General features: G+C 35.0%; 1 long non-coding RNA gene across 3 annotated transcripts in view; it reads left to right on the top strand.

The window, feature by feature from the left end:
• The window catches only part of LOC139188238 (uncharacterized), a 76,018-nt gene that overhangs the window by 25,897 nt on the left and 24,742 nt on the right, over nucleotides 1–25,379 (top strand). Inside the window, exon 6 of one of the 3 annotated variants that reach the window (XR_011571545.1) lies at nucleotides 4,850–5,035. The exons of the other annotated variants lie outside the window; for them this stretch is intronic. This is a non-coding gene — a long non-coding RNA (uncharacterized lncRNA). Of the gene's footprint in view, nucleotides 1–4,849; nucleotides 5,036–25,379 lie in introns of those variants that run through there. 3 annotated transcript variants of the gene reach the window in all.

Genomic DNA, 25,379 nt, shown 5'->3' with positions numbered 1-25,379 from the left:
TACTTCTCACTTTTCTCCTTAGTCTATGGGTTTTTCCCATGGCTTGGGTTTTACCATAGCGAGGCTTTGTGAATTTTACTACAAATGCATACTTCACTTAAATTTGAGACTCGTGATCACCCGTTGTGCTAATGATTTCATCAACTATTCTACCTTATATGCTAAAGATCTGATGGGATGGTTTCACTACTACAATATTAGCTTTAGGTGGCGGATATTAGAAAAATATTGTTGGATAAATTATATCCGACACATTATTTAGTTAGTGGCGGATATTAGAAAAATCTTGTCGGATATAACCGACATAAATTCCTGGCAAATATTTAGTGGTGGATATTAAAAAACTCTTGTCGGTTATAATCGACAATATTTTTTAATCCTTTTTTTATAATATTTTTACAGATTCTGGTGGTCTTTAAGTTAATGGTGGCGGTTATAACTGACATAAATTGACTATAATCTGAAGCTCTATCATAGGTAAGCAACAAGATACAAAGAAATTCAAACAATTTTTTTCAATGCGTCACAAAGCGCATTGTCTGGCACATAAACACACATGAACATCTAGTGTACTCTAATATGTCTGATTTTATTATTTTAAAATGTTATATTGATTAAAAATAAATAAATAAACACATGTTTTAAATATTTTTTGTTCACTCATGGCCCGGTCAAATATAACCAACACGAGCAAAGCAAAATTTTGGACAGCTGCCAGAATAATCTCTAAATGTTATTTTTTTTTTTTGTAATTTTTTACGCATGCTATCTCGGAGTATATACAAATATATTTGACTATTGGATCGTTGAAACTAATTTCGTAGAATGCATATCCTATCAAATTGATAGATTTAACAAATACTTAAGAGTTAATGTTGTACTTCCATTAAGTATAAAATAAGATTTATCCACTAGTGTAAATATTTTAAATTGAAGATCGAATTCATTCATTGCATTCTTATAGGATCGAGGAGTGTAGCTGCAAAAAATTATCAAAATCGGAGCTAAAATAACCGTTAAATAGTGATTTTTCGTTTATAACCATCGAAAACTTTTGCTCCGTTACCTAGTCTCTGAATGTTTGTTTTTTACGATTTTTTACGTATGCGATCTCGGAGTGTGTTCAAACAAGTATGACGGTTGGATCATTGAAAAACATTTCGTAGAATGCGTATCGCATCAAAACAGTAGATTAAACAAACACTTGGAGTTAATGTTATACTTCCCCATCAAGTATAAAATAAGATTTTGTGGTATTCACTAGTGTAAATATTTTAAATTGAAGATCGAATTCATTCAATGCATTCTTATAAGGTTGAGGAGTGTAGCTGTAAAAATCCATCAAAATCGGAGCTAAAATAACCGTTAAATAGTGATTTTTTTGTTTATAACCATCGAAAACGTTTGCTCCGTTACCTAATCTCTGAATGTTTGTTTTTTGCAATTTTTTACGTATGCAATCTCGGAGTGTGTTCAAACAAGTTTGACAGTTGGATCGTTGAAAAACGTTTCGTAGAATGTGTATCACATCAAAACGGTAGATTAAACAAACACTTAGAGTTAATGTTATACTTCCCCATCAAGTATAAAATAACATTTTGTGGTATCCACTAGTGTAAATATTTTAAATTGAAGATCGAATTCATTCAATGCATTCTTATAGGGTTGAGGAGTGTAGCTGTAAAAATCCATCAAAATCGGAGCTAAAATAACCGTTAATAGTGATTTTTCGTTTATAACCGTCAAAAACTTTTGTTCTGTTACGTAATCTCTTAATATTTTTTTGTTACGATGTTTTACGTATCCAATCTCGGAGTGTGTACAAATAAGTTTGACGGTTGGATCGTTGAAAAAAGTTTCGTAGAATGCATATCGCATTAAACTGGTAGATTAAACAAACACTTAGAGTTAATATTATATTTCCATTAATTATAAAATAAGTCCACTAGTGTAAATATTTTAAATTGAAGATCGAATTCATTCATTGCATTCTTATAGGGTCGAGGAGTGTAGCTGTAAAAAATCATCAAAATCGGAGCTAAAATAACCATTAAATTTTGATTTTTCGTTTATAACCGTCGAAAACTTTTGTTATTTACCTAATCTTTGAATGTTTTTTTTTTGTGATTTTTTACGTATACGATCTCGGAGTGTGTACAAATAAGTTTGATGGTTAGATTATTGAAAAAAGTTTCGTATAATGCATATCCTATCAAATTGATAGATTTAACAAACACTTAAGAGTTAATGTTATACTTCCATTAAGTATAAAATAAGATTTTGTGGTATCCACTAGTGTAAATATTTTAAATTGAAGATCAAATGTATTCATTGCATTCTTATAGGGTTGAAGAGTGTAGCTGTAAAAAATCATTAAAATCAGAGCTAAAATAACCGTTAAATTGTGATTTTTCGTTTATAACCGTCGAAAACTTTTGTTCTGTTATGCAATCTTTGAATATTTTGTTTTACGATTTTTACGTATACAATCTCAGAGTGTGTACAAACAAGTTTAACGGTTGGATCGTTGAAAAAAGTTTCGTAGAATGCATATCGCGTCAAAACGGTAGATTAAATAAACACTTAGAGTTAATATTATATTTTCATTAAATATAAAATAAGATTTTGTGGTACCCACTAGTGTAAATATTTAAAATTGAAGATCGAATTCGTTCATTGAATTCTTATAGGGTCGAGGAGTATAACTGTAAAAAAATCATCAAAACCGGAGCTAAAATAACCGTTAAATTGTGATTTTTCGTTTATAACCGTTGAAAACTTTTGTTCCGTTTCCTAATTTCTTAATGTTTTTTTTTTTTTTTTGCGATTTTTTACGTATGCGATCTTGTAGTATCTACAAACAAGTTTGATGGTTAGATCATTGAAACTAGTTTCGTAGAATGCATATCTCCGTTAAATTTGCCTAAATTTTGAAGTAGGAAAAGTAATTTGTGCTAAATTTTTATTTATGATTTTCAAGTATTGATTAGACAATACTTAGTTTGTGTAATGACATTTTCATTATACAATTATCTTTTTATTTCTTTATTGCATATTTTACATGGGTATCTATTAAACCAAACAATTATTTATTTAATTTTTTAAAATGTATTCTATTTAAATACATATTATTTATTTATTTATTAACCCAAACAATTATTATTTTATTTATTTAAATCATAACAAAATTTTGAGGGGAATTTAAAATTTTGGGAGGGAATTTTGGGGGAATTTTGCTGCCATTTGTTTTTTGTCGAAAATTTTCTATCAGTTTATGTTTTAAAAAATGTTTCTGTCGGTTTTAACCGACACAACGTGTAACTTATATTTTGTTAATTCTCATTCGTCAGCTACCCACCTATGACCTCCTTCTCTCTCTCCGCTCTCTCTCCTCTCTCTCCATCTGCATCGACTCCTCACATTTCCAAATCCAAAAAAAAAGAGCAACAATATGTTGGCATCAAACCTGCCAAAGAGCACCTTCTTCCCCACCAGTATGTCCCCATCTCTCTCTCCTTCCACATCACCTGCAGCGTCTCGCAACTGCAAACAGCGGTGGCGGAAGCAGTGAAAGGCCGAGTTTTTGTACGGAACGAGATTCGCCTTGGCCTGCCCAGCAAAGGCAGTATGGCCGCCGACACTCTTGATCTCCTCAAGGACTGCCAGTTGCCCGTCAAACACGTCAATTCTCACCAATACGTCGCCCAAATCCCACAGGTTCTCTAATTTCACGAAACATCCTTCAAACTTTTTTTTTTTGTGGGAAAAATTAATTTCATTTTCGTGAGCCTCAGTTATTTTTAAGGCTTTCATTTCGCCGAATCGTTCAGATCTTCGCCTCCTCCTTACCAATTTCGTCCCAATTTTCAAATTTTCAGGTGCGATTAGGGTTTCGTTGTTCGCCTTCGGTTCTCAATTCTATGGAATTTTAATTCAATTTTTTGTTTTTGTGTAATTCTGATCTTTTTGTGGTTTCTGTTGGCGTTTTCAGGTGTTGATATAGAGATTTAAAGGGGAAATTTTGAAGGAGATTGTAGATTTGGTATTAGATTATACAAAAAAAAAATATCAATTGTAAGTTTGTTTCCCGAATCTCGGTTATTATTTCGGTGTTTGATTTGATTATACAAAACAAAAATTTGACTTTTAATCCGAGCATTGATGCATAGAAAAATGCTACTTCGTTCGTACTACTAGATCAGAAGAATAGTACAATTGAGAGGCAATAGGAAGTAAAGTTGGGAATTGCAGAGAGTTTGATGGAGATGGGAGCTTTGAACAAATGAAGGAGATGTGAGTGAACTTACAATGCTGAAGAGTGAAGAAAAGCAAGAGGCTCTGTTGGTGGCCACTGCTTCTCTGTTTTCTCTCTTCTTTCTGTGTGTGTGATGTGGAAGAATGAATTGGAAGGAGAAGAAATGATTCAGAAAGTGGTTTATATTTGTTTTTATTATTAATATATGTTCTGTCGGTTTTATCAGACAAGAATGTTTTTATTTATTCATTATTAATAAATTCTATGTCGGTTACATCCGACACAAGTCTTGGCAGTTTTAGTATTTTCTGTCAGTTTTATCCGACAAAAAATTCATTTATTTATCATTATTAATATATTCTCTGTCGGTTATATCTGACACAATTTCTGTCGGTTTTGGACTATTTTTTGTCAGAAAATTCATTTCCTGACGCTGGCAGATCTGTCGGTTATTATATTCGCCATTGCATCCATTTTCTGTCGGATTTTGCTTAATGTCCGACAGTAATATGTGGTTTTTGTCAATTATTGTAGCGACACTAATAAATGGTTTCTTAGTAGTGTTTGTTGAGTATTTACACACTCAAGGGGGAGTGATGCAGTCATATTTAGAATAGGAATGTGATTGTGTAAATCCTAGTAGATATGATAATGTATCTTATATTCCTATTAGGAGTAGATTACTTATTAAATGTTGTAATCCTAAAGGGAAAAGTTTTTACCTAACCTACTACTATAAATAAAGGCACAATGGGGTGAATTAAACACACCTCAGAATTAAATCAATCTATTTTCTCTCTAACCATAGCCGGCCCTCTCTCTCTGTTTAAACCCTAGATCGTTCAATCAAATAGGCCTACAACATCTTCTAGTATTTCATGGTAAATTATTTAAATAGTTTTAAAAAATGAAGTTCACATATTTTAGTCACATTATTGTATCCTATGATATATGTCAAGTGATATATACATATTACATTATTAATGAATTTATCTTATTAAATATTACTTACATGTATCATCTGGCATATCATGTACAAATGTCGTTCAAAAATGTATTCTCCTTAACATTGGTGGGTTCCAATGTACTTATTAGTTACATGTATCAGTTTTCATTTTTAGGCGCAAAGCCATATAGCCGACACGAGTGGGTGACAAGATTACAACATTCTCCATAGTCAATGTCCAGGTCAATATCTCTGTAATCTTCTTTGTCTCTTTCTTTTTTTTTTTTTTAAAAACTTAATTTTCCAATAATCTTATGCTATTTTCTAAACTTATGTAACTTATGTCCCTATTTTTGCACGACTTCGTTTCTTTCTTCGTTTCTGTGCTATATCATCCACTGTATAATTGGTGGGATCAAATGTACTTTTAGTGGTTGAGCCTCCCTTCCCTTCCCTACCAATTCTGCAAGTTGAAGTGGGGCAGTATGTGTATAAGTCTCAAACATGTGCTTGTAAGTAAGACCAGAACATTTTGAAGTCCAACAATATATCCAAATTCATGAAATTAACTGGATATGGACGTACGGAAAAAACTATTCATGAATGAGAGCATGCGTGGACAATTTTTGCAAGCTTAACTCGGTGGACTGACCGACCCTATCAAACCCTAATTTTATTCATCATATTCATATTCTACCGTGCGATGCGAGTCTATAATAACTATTTTTTGGGGTTGGTGTTTCATTTGGTCGTGGTCTTTAGCTAGGGTTGAGTCTTCGTATACTTCTTTATTTTGTCCTCACGGATTAGGTTTTGACTTATTTTTTGCTTATGCGATCAAGCTCGTGATTTCATTTGGTGACGCACCCCACCGTCCAATTAAGCTTTTTGGCAATCTCAAAGTCTAACTTTAACCAATATTTTTAATCCAAAATTAATCACAATGCAAGCCATTTGAAAATTGAAAACCAGTTTGAATACTTGAATTACTCTTTGATTTGATAATTCATTTAATAACTAGCAACTGTATCCGAAAGTCAAGCACGTTTATGTTTTTAATTTTTGCACCTAAACTTGATTATCTCCTATGTCAAAAGGAAGATAACCTAAAAATCTCAATGATCATAAAGTACTGTATACTCATGAGATTAATTCAATCACCATATGCAAGTGAATTTCTAGGTACATAGTGTGGTAGACAATTTTTACCGTCTTCAGTCTTGAAGAAAAGTACTTACAAAACAATCAACACCTTCGATTAAAGACTAAAGCCTCACACGCCTATGAGGAGTGGGGGGAGGAGTAAGGAGGGTTAGCCAAAGGATCTCCGATGTCTAAGTTAGTCTATCTGAATAGAGTGAATGTTTAGGGTTTTCTGTATATAGAAAAGCTTACTAAAATTTGGTGGAGATGGAGGTCTTTTAGGGAGGTAGTGGCCAGCCATGGGTGTAGGGTTTTTCCCTACACATGGTAACATCCGATTGGCCAAGGTGTGTCATCCGTTAGATGAATGAGGTAAGAATATTCCTAAGATATTAATTAGGAGATAATATATTGGGATAATGGTGGAAGTATCCCTAATTGATTGAAATATAGATTACTTAGTTGATCTTCAATTAGGAATGTATTAAAGATGGAATTTAGTAATTGATTCTCACTACTAAATTAAACAGTTTGCGCGACTACGGACATTTTGTCGTGCAAAGAATTATTTGGTCGCACATAAACTATGGCGACCATAAAATCGTTGCGCATATTTTGTCGCGCAAAGCTAGTGAAAAAAGACATTGCGCGACGAATATCTTCAAATTTGTCGTGTGTCTTAACAACTGCGCGATGCTTTACTAGTCGTCGTGAGAAAGTTATACGAACAAAGGTTTTCGTCATACGATATAAACGAGTACAAGTGTGTTTGTGGGTAATTTGTCTCAAAACTTGTTGCGCGACGAAATCTATAGTAGTCGCATGGTAATGTGCGACGAAGAGTAAGACGTGCTTAATTTTGCGCGACGACATTTTGTAAGACGCGCTTAGTTTTGAGCAACGACATATCGTCGTCGCGCACGTGTAATTTTTAATAAAAAAAATAGAATAAAAGGAAAAAAAACAGATTTCATAAAATGTATGTACAAATGTAAAGTTAAAAAAAAGGGAACAAAACTACGAAAATAAAGAGGCAAAATCTATAGGCGTGTCATTCGGAGGTGCTTGGTAATCTTGCTGCTAGTTGGGGACGTTGTCGGAGGTCGACGGGCCTGATTGCTGTGCTTGCTCAGTGTGGAAGGGCTGTGAGGGCGATGGTGTAGAAAAACCAGGGAGATGTATCCCAGAGGAACTGAGGGCTTGTACAAGCATTGACATTTGAGACTTGTACGATGCCAGCTCACTCCTCAACCCAGCGACTTCCTGCGTCAAAGCCGTAACCTTGGTCTTTGACTGCGAGGATGACGAGGCTCCAGTCTCCCGACGCCTGGCATTTCCCATCCCCAGACAATAGGGCAAAAGGTCCGCGCGACATGCCCAATGTCGTGGGCCAATGCACTATGCTGCTCTGCCGTTGGTGCTGCTCGATGTCGCTCATCGTATCCAATTGGGATACGACCGTTGGTCACCCGGGTGACCTTCCCCGTCTTCAATTGCCGACAAGGTCCCCGTGTGTTTTTCTTTGCTGTAAAGAGATGAAAAAAAAAATCATTAACCCATAACTAATAACAAATCCTACTAAAATTTTGGCATAACCTCCCCTATACTTAACACATTTCCCAAAACCCTGAAAATAACATAAACAATATACATATCTAACACAATGATCACAACAATTTAATAAAAGGTTCGGAATGATGAAAACTTTTTAATCCTTACATGACATAACAAATTGAATACCTGATCGTGTACCCTAAACCCTAAACTTTAGTAAACAAGGGAATGAGGGAGTGAATTAGGATTGTATACCTGGCCGTGTACCGGAAGCATCTGTTGTGGATCCTGATGGCGACATCTGATCCACAGTGCGGGGGCGTCGGTGAGTTCGTCTGGCGCTAATAGGTAACACCACCGAAGAAGTCGACGATGCCTGCGCCTGTGGGATTGAAGGACCATCTAAGTGAACCGGATTAACTGGCCTATGGTCCATCTCTACTGGAGCAGTGGCGGCAGTAGTAGGTATAGTCGTCGGACTAGGTGTAGCTGTCGGATTAGGTGTAGAAGTCATCAGCCTCTGGGTTCTAATCAGGTGAGACATCTACAAAATTGGCAATCAATTTGTTTAGTACACAAAGATTTTGATTCTGTTTTCACATGCTTACAACTTCAATGGCTACAAAAGGATTGCTAATTGTTGATTTGATTTCAAATGAACTTGTTAACTGAAATAAACATATGGGAATTCCAGTCCATTGGCTGGTCAAAAGCATTTTCTGAATGCATATGGGCAGATTCAATGATTTTGGAGATGTAGAAATATGAAAATCATTGAAACATTCCTATCATAACAAAGTTCATGTGCTCTGCGATTTGCAGCAAAAGAAGTTTGCTAATACGTCTAATATATATATATATATATATATATATATATATATAATCTAAACTATAATGGAGGAATTCAAATTACTGTGCAGAAAAGAAAGATTAATATGAAAACGTAGATGTAACTTCAAAATTGGGAGGCCGAATTCAACAAGCAACACAATCGAGTCTATCATATTATTAAGGCAACAACAAAGGGTAATACCCCATTATATATCAACAAATCGTGGTAATCAACAATGCAAATCCTTAATTTAAGAACCCTGTACTTAAATTAGAAAACCCCTAATTCGAACCCTGTACTTGAAATTAAAAAACCCCTAAGTTAAGAACCCTAATCTAACCCCCAGTGAAGCACCCTAAATCTAACCCCCAATTTCAGAAAACCTAATCTAACCTCACTGCCCAAAATTGTTCCCCTAAGTGAAGACCTAAATCTAACCCCAATTAAGAACCCTAAAAAGTCTAATTTAAGAACCTAAATGTAACCTCCAATTTGTGAACCCTAAATCTAACCCCACCGCCCCCAATTTGAAATAGGCGTTGCAAAACCACATGGCAGTCATGACTCTTTAAGCCAGCTAATTTACCCCCGTCAACGTTCACGCAATGCGCGATATTTGAAGCATACCCATCGGGAAACTTTACAGACGATAAAAACTTTAAAAATTCTTTCTTGTCATTCGATTTCATTGAAAAAAATGCAAGATCCCTTTTGGCTATATCATTGTCCCTATTCATCCATAAACCCCGTCGTATTCCCATTTACTCCAAATCAAGACGAGCTTTGATCGTGTCCTTTGTCTTGCCTTCAATATCTAGAATTATGCCGACCAATGTGTTAAATACATTTTTCTCAACATGTATAACATCGAGGTTCTGCCTCAATTTTAGTTTCGACCAATATGGGAGCTCAAAAAACATAGACTTGTGCGTCCAGTTTATATATGTAGCAGGTCTTGTTCTAGTGACATTGGTCTCGAAAATAGCAAAATCCAAACGGTTAAGCTATTCCAAAATCTGAGCACCTAACCATTCTCTGGGTCTGAGGCAATGCTCTTTCTCCCTGTCAAACTCTTTATCCTTTTCTTGCCACTCGTGGTCCCAAGGTAACCATCTTCGATGACCAAGGTAACAAACTTTTCTAGCGTGCCAACTAGATGTTATGTCTTCCTTGAATACAGGGCATGCCATATAACCCCTAGTGTTCCACTCGGAAACCATTGCATATGCAGGGAAATCGTTCACAGTCCACATCACTGCAGCCCGCAAAGTGAACATCTTGCCAGTACATTTATCGTATGTGCAAACACCCTGTGTCCATAAAATCCCAAACGGATTAAATCCGTCAGTGGCAAGTCCCAATCTAACGTTACGAGAATCAGCAGCAAACTCAGGGAATGTTCGATCGAACTCTTTCCATGCCTCCCCATCTACAGGATGTCGCATCACATCGTCATCTACCCGTTTTTCCTTATGCCATCTCATGTTTGTGGCAGTATGCGACGACATATACAATCGCTGCAACCTAGGTTTCAGGGGTAGATAACGCATGACATTTTGTGGGATCTTAGTGGTTCTATTATGAGATGTCATTTTGAACCTCGACTCATTGCAAACAGAGCATTTATCCAATGTTTTATACTCTTTGTAGAATAAAATACAATTGTTTTTGCAAGTATGAATTTTTTCATAACCCAATCCAAAGACCTTTCAACACCTTTTGCGCGTCTCTATGGTCTTTCGGCAAACAATTGTCCTTCGGAAGCATTCCCTTGAAAACCCCCAGAAAGTAATCGAAACACCGGTTCGACATACGATGCTTTATTTTTCCTTGCATTAGTTCCACAATGGCCGTGAGAACGGAATAGCTTTCGCACCCTGAGTATAACTCTTGGTTGGCATTTTTAATAGTTTTTCATATTGTTCAAACTTTGCACCGTCCATTGGTGTAGGCACGTCATCTTCCCCTTCGTGATTGGTGTTTGTCGATGCAAATGGAAAAGCATCATTTATAATATCCATGACTTGTTCATTAGGATCGACAATAGGTTCAACATTATCCACTCTTGTGGCATTTAAAGACTAAGCATTGTCTAATTGTTCCCTATGATGGTTCCAAGTATTATATGTCTCAATCATTCCATTCCTTACTAAATGAAATCAAACATTTTCTATTGTCTCCCTTAACGTGTTGTTACACCTCCTACAAGGACACCAGATTCTAGTTGCACCCGGGTTGTGTGTACTTGCAAAGTCAATAAAATCCTCGATTCCATCCAAGTATTCGTCCACGCATCTATTCGGGTTCGGTATCCACGTCCTGTCCATAATTCCTGGAACCACAATAACAATACAACAATCACAATACAACATTCACAACAACTTGATACAAACTGATAATGTCACCTTATGCCTCCGGTAGGGGCCCTATCCCATTCGGGAATGCATAGTTATGTCACGTAATTTATGGCTACATCAGATTAGATTTCGACGTGGATGAATTTCAGCACCATCTCGATACAGTTCTCCAGGTGTACAACCCGAAGAACGTACAGAGATGATACCGAAATCCTCACAACCAAAACCTAATCCTTCAGCCATAAACTACATGTCATAACTATGCATTCCCAAACTGTCCAAATAATGGGACAATTCAAGAATTAATTGGATTGCAATCATGCTTTCACATCCATGCGCGAAATCCAACTAATCCTTAAACGGGAAACTAAGTTTTACTAAAAATAAAAAACAAGTACGAAGTTAATTTCAATTAACTCCGTACATCACAACACATATTTGTACGTCAAGTACAAATTTAACAACATAATATAAATATAATTTCATAGCACAATATAAACATAACAAACAAAGTTCAACATAATTTAATTAATGGTGTATGTTTAAAAAATAAAACGAAGAAATTACCTTCTCAATCGTTATCCACCAATCTCTAATCACACACAATATCCCTATAGAGAATGAAATTAATGGCGTTAGTATGAATTTACATTAATACTTTTACCGTAACGACAAAAAACGCTTACTAGACACACCGAGATAGCTCGATCAACCTAGAGAAGATGAAGGGAGTAGTTTAGATGATGAAATTGAGAGAAAATGAAAATGACGGATACCAGATTCAGCAAAACCGCAGGGATGAGTGCAGATGCACAATCTACAATTTTTTGCAGTTTGCCTCTGCACAAGGCTGATTTCAGACTAAAAATGACGAACGATTTTGCGCGACGCATTAACTGTTAGTCGCGCAAAGAACCCTTGAGCGACGAAGAAAACTTGTTCATCGCGCATATAATTCTTGCGTGACGAAGGATTGTATTCGTAGCACAAATGCAAGTTGAGCGACGAAAGAATACTTTCGTCGCGCAAGAAATATTTGTTTTTTATTTTTTATGTTTTCCTTCTTCATTTTTATGTACTGTAAATTTTTATTTTATTATAAATCAAAAACTCAAACCTAATTAAACATTAAATTAATAAACAAAACTAATGTACGATCCCAAATAAAAATTATAATTACTGCAAATATTAAGACTCATCCACATAACATATATTTATTCATTAAATTCAACATAAAGTCCACAAAATCTTATTTAAAAAAAAAATCAACCCTCATCAACTTCAATCCTCCCTCGCCTGCAACACATCAAACTTCCACTTCTGGAATCTTTGCTTGAAAAGCCCATCCACATAAATCCGTGTTGAAAAGCCCATCCACATAAATCCGTTGCTTCTCATCGGTTTCATCAATATCCCAATGAACCTACATTAATGCCAATAACAATAAATTAGTAATTTGAAAAATATTACATTTTATCAAAAATAATTTTTCATTATTTACCATAAACTTACCGATAACTCTTCCAGCATGGACTTCTTCAGCTCCTCAGAGACTTTTTTCCAAGACTCAAACTCGGCAGAACAATTCCTCCGCACCAAATTCCCAATGTCATAAATGAATTCGGCGTACACCTCAGCCAAATTTTTGCCTTCAAAGTACGGCACTTGCTTCCGTCGGTACCTCTCTACTCACATTACAACTTTCTTTTTTCCAAAACCTTCCCCAGAATCGGCCATTCTTTTTTAAACAAAAAAATTTTGAAAACTTCGACTCTGAAACTCTGTTAATATAGCACTAAGACAACTTTGCGCGACGACTATTTCATCGCGCAAAACTATAAGCCGTCGCGCAAAATGCATCATTAATGAGCAATAAATTGGAAGGTTTGAATGCATTCAGACAGAGCATTGCGCGACAAACATATGTATTCGTCGCGCAAGGTGTATTTGAGCAATGATTTAGCGTCGCTCAATATATTGCACGACGAATAGAATAAAATAATTGTAATTACAAAGTTTACGTAAACATAGATATCTATGTTTACGTAAACTTTGTACTTACAAACAAATATTCACAAACAATTTAATACCTTAAATATTTATTCTTAAATTAATTAATACTTTAAATATTTATTCTATAAATAATTAATACCTAATATATTATTTTAAAAATAGTTAATACCTTAAATATTTAATCTACAAATAATTTATGTCTTCATCCATACAATTATTTTTAGCATAAGTACGATATTCATTAAAGATTAAAAACACATATAAGCCATAGCCAGGGTGCTTAATTAAGTCCAAATACATAAATTAGATTAAAAAAACCTTAAATTTAAAATTGTCGTACAAAACATAAACTTTAAACTACTATTTGGATGATCCTGCTCCATTCTGCAAGACTTCATAACGCCACATACTGTAACCTTCCTCCAACGCATCCTCCAGCAACTTCATCAATTGTTCTTTCGGTTCATCATCAAAAACATACTTACGCTGTTACACAGATATACATATAATTAATTCCAACATATAACTAAAAATTTCACAAACTAAATTATTGATCCATCAACAATAAACTTACTAATAGTTCATCCATCACAAGCTTTTTCACATATCCCAGCACATCTTTCCAAGAACGCCACTCAGCAGTGGGGCAACTATTCCTCATAGTTGCAGCAATTGCACGAGCAAACGCAAAATGTTCTCTCATATCATGCTCGTCGGCCTTACGCACACTCTCATTGTTGTTTTTATCCGCCATCTCAGCATGAAATTGTGAAGAAAAAGATAGTAGAAGCGCCTATAAATAGCAAAGTTAGGATCTTTGCGCAACGAACTCTTTGTCGTGCAAACATCTGCATTAAATAGTCTTAGATTTATTACTTGATTCAGATGCATTGGAAGGGGAAAAGTTGGTGGAACTTGCACGACGAATATTTGTCGCGCAAAAGTAAACTTTCGTCTCGCAAGTTTTTCCTGCCAAATTAAATTACCCATGTTTTCTTGCTAACTTTATGCGATGACAAAAAAAAAATTGTCGCGCTAAGTATTCTTGAGCAACAAATAATTCGTCACACAAGTTTGGTTTATTTATATTCTATTTTGCGCGACGAATTTGGTGTGTTGTCGCACAAGTGCGTCTTGTGCGACGAATTTTTGTCTGTCACGCAAAATGTCGTCGCGCAACCTTTTTTTTTTTTTTACTAGTGTCTTCGTTTATTGCCTTTGACTTTTCCTTGCCACAAGCAGGGAAGCTTGAGCAATCGTAGTCAGCTGCTTCAACTTCCAGAGATGTTGAGCTACACATGGGAGTATCTGAGAAGCCTACCTATTTAATGAGGGCAATCATGTCTTTCTTGGGTAAAAGTCCATATGTTGCCTTGTGGATTTTTTGGATTATTTTTGTATTTTGGATTTTTGAGTTGTAAGAGGGAAGAAGAAGGAATGGAATGGAGTGCAAAGAAAAGGATATAATAGTTATTTTCTAACTAGCTTAAACCCATGTGGCATGCTTCATTAACCTATGCATAATTATTATAAATATTTTATTAATTATGTCAAAAAATTACCCCATTGATAGGCTAATTAGTAAGGATTTTATTGATCTTTGGCTAAGAAAATATCAAAGGAAGCCTTGAAACTTTATACTAAGGAAGGAGGGAGACTGATTTGTGAAGTCCATAAAGGATGAAACTAGAGAGACCATTTATTTTGATCATATATATTTTGTAGACCACATAATGTACTAGTTGATAGTTGGATTCCTTCTTTAAATCCATAAAAAAGGGATCAACCACCAACTATCACATCATGTGGTTTATAAAATATGGTCCAAAAAGATAATCTCCTTGCATTTTTGTCGATAAAATATGCACTCATGCATGTGAAAGAATACACTGGAAAAACCCTTGTATTTTTCCGAGGGAGAGATGAAATTTAAGACGTAATACTTTTGGCTTTTCACAAAACAAAGAAAGAATGAAAAAGTCCATGGTTATTTACCATCAGATTCACCTTAATCAATCTTCCATTTTTGAGTGGATTTACACTCGGCATAAACATTTATTGTTTTAATGTATAATTCCAATTCATCATGTATATTCAACAAAAACAGCTTTGACAAGGGGTCAATACGTAGTAAAAGTTTATTCTAAGTAACATGTCTTTGTTATCATATATACACGCATATATTTATATACAATCATAATTTGTAAATGATTTATTTCTACTGATAGTTTACTCTGCTGATGTGTACGCGGTTTAACCGTCATTCCAGATTAATTAATTTTCGCAAAACTATAATTATGGCATTTGTTTAAGAATAGTCTCCTTTTAGCTGCACGACAATGAGGAAGTCAAATTCTCGATAAAATTCTTCGTATTTGAACATTACTATCTAGGGTGTGTTCGAAAATCGAAAAGCGGAAAAAACTAAACCGAACACTACGTCAAAGTCGGAAAAAAACTAAACCGAAGAAAAACCAAACCAAGTTAGAAAAAACAAACCGAACCGAAATTTATTAGTTCGGTTTCAGTTTCAATGGTTTAGAAACCGAACCCAACTTAACTGAATTTTCATAAAATGACGCGTTTTGCATGTTTTAAACTTAACCCTATTACACTGGACGCAAATCGCAAGTATCAACTTCGAAGGAATTATACAGCAGAACCCTTCTCCAGTGTACTACTAATGTCACACACCTCGCGATTCTGAAGGAATAATTTGATAAAAATAAGTTCATATGCATTTAACAATTAAATAAATAACATAAGCACGCTTGTATGCAATAAAAAACAAAAGTTAACCCTGAAATTCGAAGCCTAGTAGTTGTGAATCATGACTCAACTTAAATTCACAATGAGAGTTGTGTAGTCTAGACTTGTGTTTGGTTTTCCTTGTCAATATTGTTTATGTACCACACGCGCTCAAATTAGTTTTAGGACATTCTCTGCACAAGGGGCTACTAATGTTGGAAATATTTGCTCAAAGATTTGGACCATCACTTTAAAGTTTTGTTCATGCATATATATTTCACGTTTAAAATTTCTGTTGTATTTTGATTACTGATGTTGTCCGGTTAGAATTGCTCCCTACTTTTCCAGCTAGCTGAGCAGACACTTTAAGACAACCCACATGGGCTGACTGACACTTTTTTCCCAAGTGTGGTTTTCTCACCCTTCATTTGAAATGATTGCTTTGGCTTTTGACATGTGTCTCCTTGTTCCCCTTGTCTGAAACATTCATGCCTCTCTTTAAAAGTGCAGCTAGGGCTTATTTGGTTTTTGGCTGAATGAGATTAATTTTAGAGAGAGTCTTTGTTTTTCATCTCCATCTTAGATGCCCTAGAAGCATCAAGCATTTTCTTGGTAATGTTCTTTATTGAATTTTTATAAACTATCCATGAAAATTGAATTTTTATGAACTATCCATGAAAATACTTGCTCAAATGTTCTTAACATCTCATTTGTTTTAGGTTAGAAAGCTTAAATTTTTCAAGAGTGTATTAAAAGTCTTTGTGATTTCTTTTGTGTTCTTCACTTAAAACCTAGTTGCATAACATTTTCTCATATATCAAATATGTGTAAACATGATTAGCGCATATTTAATTTATTATGTATTTCACCTTGGAAGTTACATTTTATGATGATATGTAGGATTTAAATGAGAGGAATTAAATGACTTTGAGTTTCTATAGTCAAACTAATGAATTTGATCAAAATCATGTTAATTTCTTGATATTAATATAATCAGGTGGTATGTTTAAATGCCTATGGCCATTGATTGAAGTGTAGACTATGGATTTACATATTGTGATTTAGAAAATACATGTGGCTTAAATTAGTTTTATTTCAATCTTTTTTCAGGTTACTCATTGGAATGAAATTGGAGGATGTCCATTTGGGAAATACAATTAATGTTTGGAATCAAGTAGAGAATTGAAGAGGGCAATATGAAGGCTATGGTTGTAGCAGTAACCGAATAGCACAAGGCAATTGTCACATCCCGACATGGGCCCCTACCACATCCCGGGCTCGACTCCACCGTAACACGATATTGTCCACTTTGGGCCCCGACCACGCCCTCACGGTTTTGTTTCTGGGAACTCACATGAAAACTTCCCAGTGGGTCACCTATCATGGGATTGCTCTCACGCGAACTCGCTTACCTTTGGAGTTTTGATGGAACCCGAAGATAGTGAGCTACCAAAATGCCTCGTGCTAGGTAGAGATGTGAATATACATATAAGGCTTACAGGATCCTCACCCGTAGGCAATCTGGGATGTTACAATCCACCCTCCTTAGGGGCCCAACGTCCTCGTCGGCACACTTCTGGCCAGGGATTCGCTCTGATACCAAATTGTCACATCCTGGCCTGAGCCACCACCATATCCTAGGCTCGACTTCGCCGTAGCACGATATTGTTTGCTTTGGACCCTGACCACGCCCTCACGGTTTTGTTTTTAGGAACTCACACAAGAACTTCCCAGTAGGTCACCCATCATGGGATTGTTCTCGCGCGAACTCGCTTAACTTCGGAGTTCCGATGGAACCCGAAGCCAGTGAGCTTCCAAAAGGCCTCATGCTAGGTAGAGATGGGAATATACATATAAGGCTTACAGGATCCTTACCCCTGGGCGATATGGGATGTTACAATCCACCTGCCATAGGGGCTCGACGTCCTCGTCGGCACACTTCTGACCAGGGATTGGCTCTGATACCAAATTGTCACATCCTGGCCCGAGCCCCCACCACATCCCGAGCTCAACTCCAATGTAACACAATATTGTCCGCTTTGGGCCCTGACCACGCCTTCACGATTTTGTTTCTGGGAACTCACGCGATAACTTCCAATAGGTCACCCATCATGGGATTGCTCTCGCGCAAATGATAGGAGCATATTTATGCGACTTAGTTGGCTTGTTCTTGTGCATTTATGTCGTGTTTCCTTAGTTATTTTAATGTTTAAAGTCATTTTCGTGTGTTTTCAGATTTTATGGACAAAGTAGGCAAGAAGATGCATTTTGGAGCATTTTGGAGCAAAATGGAGCTTGGAATGCATGTCACATATTTGGGCCAAAGTGGATGGACGAATTTGAGAACTAAAGAGGCCAAGAATGTGAAGAATTATGGTCCAAAATATGAAGAACTCAGCCCAAAAATTTGTCACCCCAACTTGCCTTCATTGCCATGCAAAACAACATAGAATTCCCTTTGGATTCTCATGCCATGCTTGATCACTCTTGTCCCCTACATAATTTCTGATTTCATGCTTCAATTCATTTAATTATTACACTTAATTGCTTAATACCTCTTGTTCCCTTCACCCACAAAATTTTATACAACTTTCACAACCATAACATGCACCAATTGATGCTCCATCATTCACATTTGGAATCCCATGCCTTGTGTACCACATGTTGCTGCACCTTTGACCCATTTATTGACACATTTTCACCTCCCTTTCCATCTCTATGCAATGTAAACAATCATTCATGCCCCCTAGCTACAAGACCACTCCATTTTACCCTTCACACTTTGCATCATCACTTCATTTTCACCCTTGGACCATTGCACACCACATACACTCTTTGTCGTGCATTCTCCCTAGCCTAACCTGATTCTCTAAGGTTTTTGGGGCCTATCTATACATGTTTACACCCCTTGGCAAAGGGTTCACACTCTCATATTCACCATTCATCACAGAAATTCGTCCATACTCACCCTAGGTAGCAAAACACCCCAAAAACACCATTCTAGTGCCTAGAAAACATAACAGCCACTCCACCTTCTTCCACCCTCTTTGCCTAGTTCTCCACCACCCTCCAACCCTTAAACACTCCTCCACACTTACCCTAAACCTTTCCATACCATTCCCCATCCATTCTACATCATAAAACTACCCAAAAACCCGTCCACAAAGCAATCTGCCGCAAGCAAGCAAAGGAGAATTCTTGGATGCACTTGCTACCCAAGTTGGAGCATTTTAAGTGTTTTCTTTCCTTTGATTTTAATGTCTAATTTTATGTATCTTTGCCTTGTGAGTATGAGGAACTAAACCCCTCTTAGTTAGGGGGTGATTCGAAACCATGTTCATACTTACAATATGATTTGATTACATCCAGTTGTGATTCATAAGTTGTGAATTCAATTTACTTATCCGATCGTATAAAAAATGATTTGTGTATGTTGGTTGAGAGTGCACGCTTAATTTTCATGCATGAATTTAACGCTAGAATATAAGGGAGTTTCACCTAATCGTTATGAACTTATATTCACAAGTAATGAAGGTTGCTAGTCACAATCACGTTAAGTAAATTCTTGGCATAAGTTTCATGCAAATCATAGTAACGAGTGCCTCGTCAATGCTTATGTTTTTCATAGAACTTAATGATTCGTGCTTGTATCTCTATTATGCAATTCATGTAGGGAACTTGTAGGGAATGTTTTGGGTTGTCGTATGCAATCATCCAATCCAATAACTTGTGGAAAAACTGAGGGTTAATTAGTGCAATTCACGGTTAATTTGGGGCGTTGAGTATTCATAGCTTATCGAAAAGCAAATCGTTTTGTATGCAAGTGTGACATGTGTGGAGAAGAACCTCCTAGCTAGCCTTCCATCCATAAGTTTCATTCAAATTCATTTTACAATCTGTTTTGATTCACTTAAATTTGTCTAAGAATTTGTTTACTTTGTTCTTGTCTTAATTTAATTATTTTCATCCAAAATCAACCCCATCTTATTTCTTTGAGTCATATTAATTAGAACTTGTCTTAGATTATGTTTTTAAGTGTTTTAGTTCATTAGAAAACCAAAATTCGTCCAAGTTTGTGTTAGAGTCCCAAAACTGCCCAAATTGTGTGTTTAAGGTAGTTTTGAGTGTTTAGGGGCTGTTTTGAGTCTTTTGGTTTGTTTTAGTGTTTTAAAGTATAGTTTTGCATTCTTTGAGTCTAGTTAGTGTTTTAAACTTTGTTTTTACGTTTTCAAGTCAGTTTCCAAGTGATTTAGCAATCCCTCCTAATCCCCGGCCTAGAACGATCCCTACTTACATACTTTACTACAATTGATAAAAAGAGGGTTTAATTTGTGTGCTTATATATTTCGCATCAGCAAACTCGCTTAACTTCGGATTTTCGATGGAACACGAAGCCAGTGAGCTCCCAAAAGGCCTCGTGCTATGTAAAGATGGGAATAAACATATAAGGCTTACTCTATGTAAAGATGGGAATAAACATATAAGGCTTACAAGATCCTCACCCTTGGGTAATGTGGGATGTTACACAATAGATTGGTTTTAAACTTTGGTCGGTTACGGAAAATGAAAGAATGAAGTTGAAGGGAAAAGACAAAAGAAACAAAAAGGAACTGCTGGAGTTTGATTGGAATTAATTTATAGATGATTTTTTTTTTTTTGTCAAACGATAGATTTTGTTAGATTAGGTGTTAGATTAGTCGCCGACGAGGTTGAACTCACACCGTCTTGCAAGGGCTAGTCTACTTGCTTAATTTATCAACAATTAAGAGGAATGAAAGAAATAGAGAAAATAAGAGGAATTCAAAGGGGGCAAATTGATCATCATTCCACAAGGAAGGAAAGAAAAGGCACGGTAAGAAGGCTGCGACAAAGCAAGGAGTTTTTAGGGTTTTTCTAAACTTAGTTTTCTTCTTAATTTTATGGATTCAATAATATTTCCGATTATGTTGAACTAATTTCTTTTCCCTATGAATTCTTGAAACTTCAGTTTAATTATTAATGAATTTGCATTCACTTCGAGTATCATTTTGTTGTGCTTATTAGCTTGATTTTAATCTTGGTGAGTGGCCACCACTTTGGTTTGAATTGAGTGTATGAGATGCAAATTAACGCATATGTCATGTTATTTATTCGATTTGACTGTCCTGCAAATGGTACCATGAATTCCTAGATGTAGATGCCATACACCAGGTTTCATGCGGCCCTTTAGTTAGTTCCCAAATCATAATAAATTCGTATGTGTTTAGTTATCTAGATGCCATAGATTGTTAGCACATAGGGGTATACATAGTATATGAATTAAAGGAACTAGACTGTCTAGATGGATGTTTATTTGTTAATGATTAATTGTTGGAATAAAGTAGGATTGGTTATGCTGAATCCAATGCTCTAGTGTCTTTCACAACTGATTTATAATTTTCTTTGCAAGTTGTTCATCATTCTCAATCACTTGTTAATTTCATTTTACATTTTATCCGTGTAGAATCTCAAGTCCTAAATTTTTCTCAAATCATTAATCGTAGACTTCCAATTCAAGTGAAGTATAAATTAAGTTAGATAATTAGAAATATATCAATTTTAGTTGGAACAATCTTGTGCTTGCCTACTATAATTATACTACGATTTGTACACTTGCGAGCATTAAAATTTAAAACTTAATTGGGTTAATTTCGATTAATATAATTTTCGCAACAAAACACTACACATATTTATGAGTTAAGGGCTGCATTTTTCAATGGTCTAGTTTTTCATAAGTTTCAAATCTTTAAACAAACCTAGGTTGGATTCAATTTGGTTTCTTCCTTCAACTGTTTGACTAGAGAAATTGACTGGTCATTGAATCCAAATTTCATATAATTTTCATCATCATATTGTTTTCTTTTGTTTGTGTTAGTCTCGGTGTCACAAAGGTAAAACTACTATGTAGATTAGATCTAGGAATTAAGCTTGTTGTGATAATTTGTAAGAACCTTATTTGCACTAGTGGATTGGACTCTGTGGAGTTCCCGGTTTTTTTAACCCAAAGGTGGGTTTTTCCAACCAAAAACTTATTGTGTTCTTTGTTTCTTAAACTTGTCCACATATCTTATTTATTAGCATATGTTTCATGCATCCTATGGGTTGTTATTTGATATGTGTTTGCGACTAAGTTTATAATGCATATTATGAGTAATGAACTGAATTGTTGCTGACTAGGATAACTTATAGTAAACTAAGTTTGATTGATCGATTTGTGTTTGGTTAACTAACGAACCTGTACTTAGTTGACTGGCGAGTTTGACTAGTCAATCCAGCATACTTGAATTCATAATTTCTTTGTAATTGTCATTGGCATAATGAAATGATATGTGAATGTGTTCAAGTTTGGGAATTGTTGTTGTGAGACAAATTTGGGTAGACTCTGACTAGTTAGACGTACTAGTTAATTAAGTTTTGTTTTTGCAATTATACTTTAGGTCACTGACAAACTTGTAACTAGTTGACTAGCTCATCTGACAATTCTACTATGCAAACTTAATTTTTATTTGCAGGATATTCCGCCTCGTACCAATTTCAGTTGAGATTTGTTATACCTTTGTAGATCCACTTTGCATAGGCAAAGGATAATCACCCAAAGTGAGGGCCTTCATTCCTCTCTTTGATTTGAACTCCACAACCTTCATCTTCATTATTTTGTCTCCTTGGATTCTTAAATTTAGATGCTTGAATGGATTCCCCAACCCACCAAAGTAAGAGACGTTTACGTTTCGACACCAAGTTTGATTTAGGAAGAAGATGAGCGACCTAGGAGAAGAAAATAGCTAGAGATTATTCTCCTAGGGGCCAACCTCCAAGAGAGAAAAGAGAGATTTTTCCTCCCTTTGGCCTCTTGAAAACCCAAATGAGGGATGAGTTGATATTTCCATTTATATATAGTGTTTTCCACTTAAGTGAAATCCCTCTCCATTCTCTAATGGCCGGCCATGTCAAGTCATTGAGCTTTTGGGTCCCTTGTGTTTCAAGTTGTCATACAATTTAAGTTAATGAGCTTGATGGTTCGAAGTGCATGAGACTTAGAGGCCCAATACTAACTCAAGGTTTAAAATGAATTTATTCGTTTGTTTAATTAACATATTAATTAATCCTAGCCATAATAAAATAAACCATTTAATTGTTCTTACTCAATTCTGTTGTATTCTTCAATCATTAGCTTACACGATGTGCAATCCATTAGGTTCTGGTCAGTAAGGCAATTGGCGATTAGAACTTTTGCTAATCAATTGTGAATTGAAAGATTGTTCCAATTCTCCCTGTAGTGAAGATTAGTGATTGCTAATCTTCAGGGTTTCCACAAACCATGAATGATACCTAGCAATATGTCATGGCTACCCAAACTCAGTAGAAGACGTGGATAACCTATTCAATTTGAGATTACAATGCAATACAATGTTTCTTTATATCAATATTTTTTATCACATTGTTTGGTTGATAGTTTATTCATGTCTACTATCCAATGTGATTCTCTTGTTATATGATTACTTTGAATGTGATTTGAAACATACTTCCAAAATCTTATTCATGTACTATGGCCAATTCGTCATCATAACATATAGAGTATTCTTCTTCAATTTTTGAAGGTTAAAGATCCATTGTTGTACACTGACATGTACACTTATATGTGATTTGGAACATGATTCCTAAATCATATTCATGTGTTCTGACTAGAGACTCTTAAATCATATCATAGAGTATTGTACTTCAACGATTGAAAGTTAGATATCACTTGTTGTATACTCACAGAATCACTGATCTCAACAATGCATGGAACAAACCATAAGGTTATTGACACATCATCAAATAATCAAAGACGTATCCACAATACAATTGTGGTGTCTTAGGCCATAGGACTACTTTGAAGTATTCCAACTAGTGAGAACTCATATGACATGAGTACAAGAACTCCTGGTTGATCGCGTTCAATGAACTCACTCTCTGTTGAGTAGCTACATACTTATCTTGATGTCTTTCACACCATTAACTCGAGACTAATCACTCTCTAAAGAAAGAAGACATAATATGTACTGATCTTATCGAAGTGCCAATGCCCAATTTACAATTCTATGATCATGAACGTTTAGGATATGTGCATGAGAAAAAAAGGTCTCATGAATCTAACTTCCTTAGATTACATTATCTATTGCATATTCCTTGGACTTATTGTTTAAGCATTGAACATTTAACGAGATGGCTTTAAACAATAACACTTTCCCTTAAACTAAATAAGTTTAATATGTGAAATATCCGTAAAGTATCATCTCATGATTGACTTTTATGACATATTTCCAACACATACAACCCTATAAGAAGCTTGGCTACTTAATTAATTTAATTAGTTACCTTAAAAAAAAATTTACACACACACACACAAATATATTGAGAGTGTAAATCCTACATGTGAAAATTATGGAACATTATGTGCTTATATGAAGTTGGGCACCCCATGTTGCTAATTAGTTTTCTAACACATGTAGAATATATATAGAAGAAATATTGTCATAAATTCTACGGACACCCAAGTTTAATGTTCTGAGCTGGTAAGTCTGCTTGACTATGGCCACGGGCAGAGTGAAATTCCCTAAAGCCTCTTCATGCCTAGAAGGGGTAGATAATTGTGGCTTACCACCAGTTGTCCCCCTAAAAAAAAAATAATAATTAAGACTATTGATCTATTGATGTTAACATTCATATTTAACGAAGTTTAAAAAATGTTGTTAAAGTTTACAACCTAAGGTTACATAAGAATCATTACTATAGTTACTTAATAATGATACGGTTATAGTTTTTTTTTTGGGAGACTTTGGATGCGGTCCCTAGTTATGAACAATCTTTGACTGAAACTTTGTTGGTTTTCAATTTTTGATCCAAGTCCCTAAAATTAATTGATAATTTATTTCTATGTACGTTACTATATTTTTTAAATTAAAAATTAAAATTTATAGTTGTTTATAGTAATGAGATTTTAAATAAAAAACATAATTTGTGGGATTAAAAATATTAAAATATAAATATACTATTGTGTGTGTGTGTGTAAACATGGGTACATTCATAAAAAATAACCAAAAAATGATTGTATCAAAACATGGGTACATTCTTCAAAATGGGTACATTTAGCAAAAATAAAAATGGGTACAAATAAATAAATAAATATGGGTACAATACAAATAAAACTGTAAAAAATATGGGCACAAAAAGAAATTAATATATGGGTACAAATTAAAATTGAAAGGAAAATTGGTACAAATTAAAAAAGGGTTGCAAATTAAAAATGGGTACAAACTAAAAATAAAAATATATGATAAAAAATTTAGCCATAAATATAAATATACTAATTGTAACATTTTAAATATTAAATGAATATATTTAGAAATAAAAAATATTTTATTATTGAAATAATTAATGATATTATTAATACAAAGGACCTTGATCAAAAATTGAAAAGTAATAAGGTTTTAATCAATAGAGTAGTAAAAATAAGGATGAAAACCTAATTAC

The sequence above is a fragment of the Malus domestica genome, chromosome 09 (genome assembly GCF_042453785.1).
Source record: "Malus domestica chromosome 09, GDT2T_hap1".
Taxonomy (NCBI): Eukaryota; Viridiplantae; Streptophyta; class Magnoliopsida; order Rosales; family Rosaceae; genus Malus; species Malus domestica.
The sequence above is the reverse complement of the archived record's forward strand: the minus strand, read 5'-3'. Positions and strand labels throughout refer to the sequence as shown.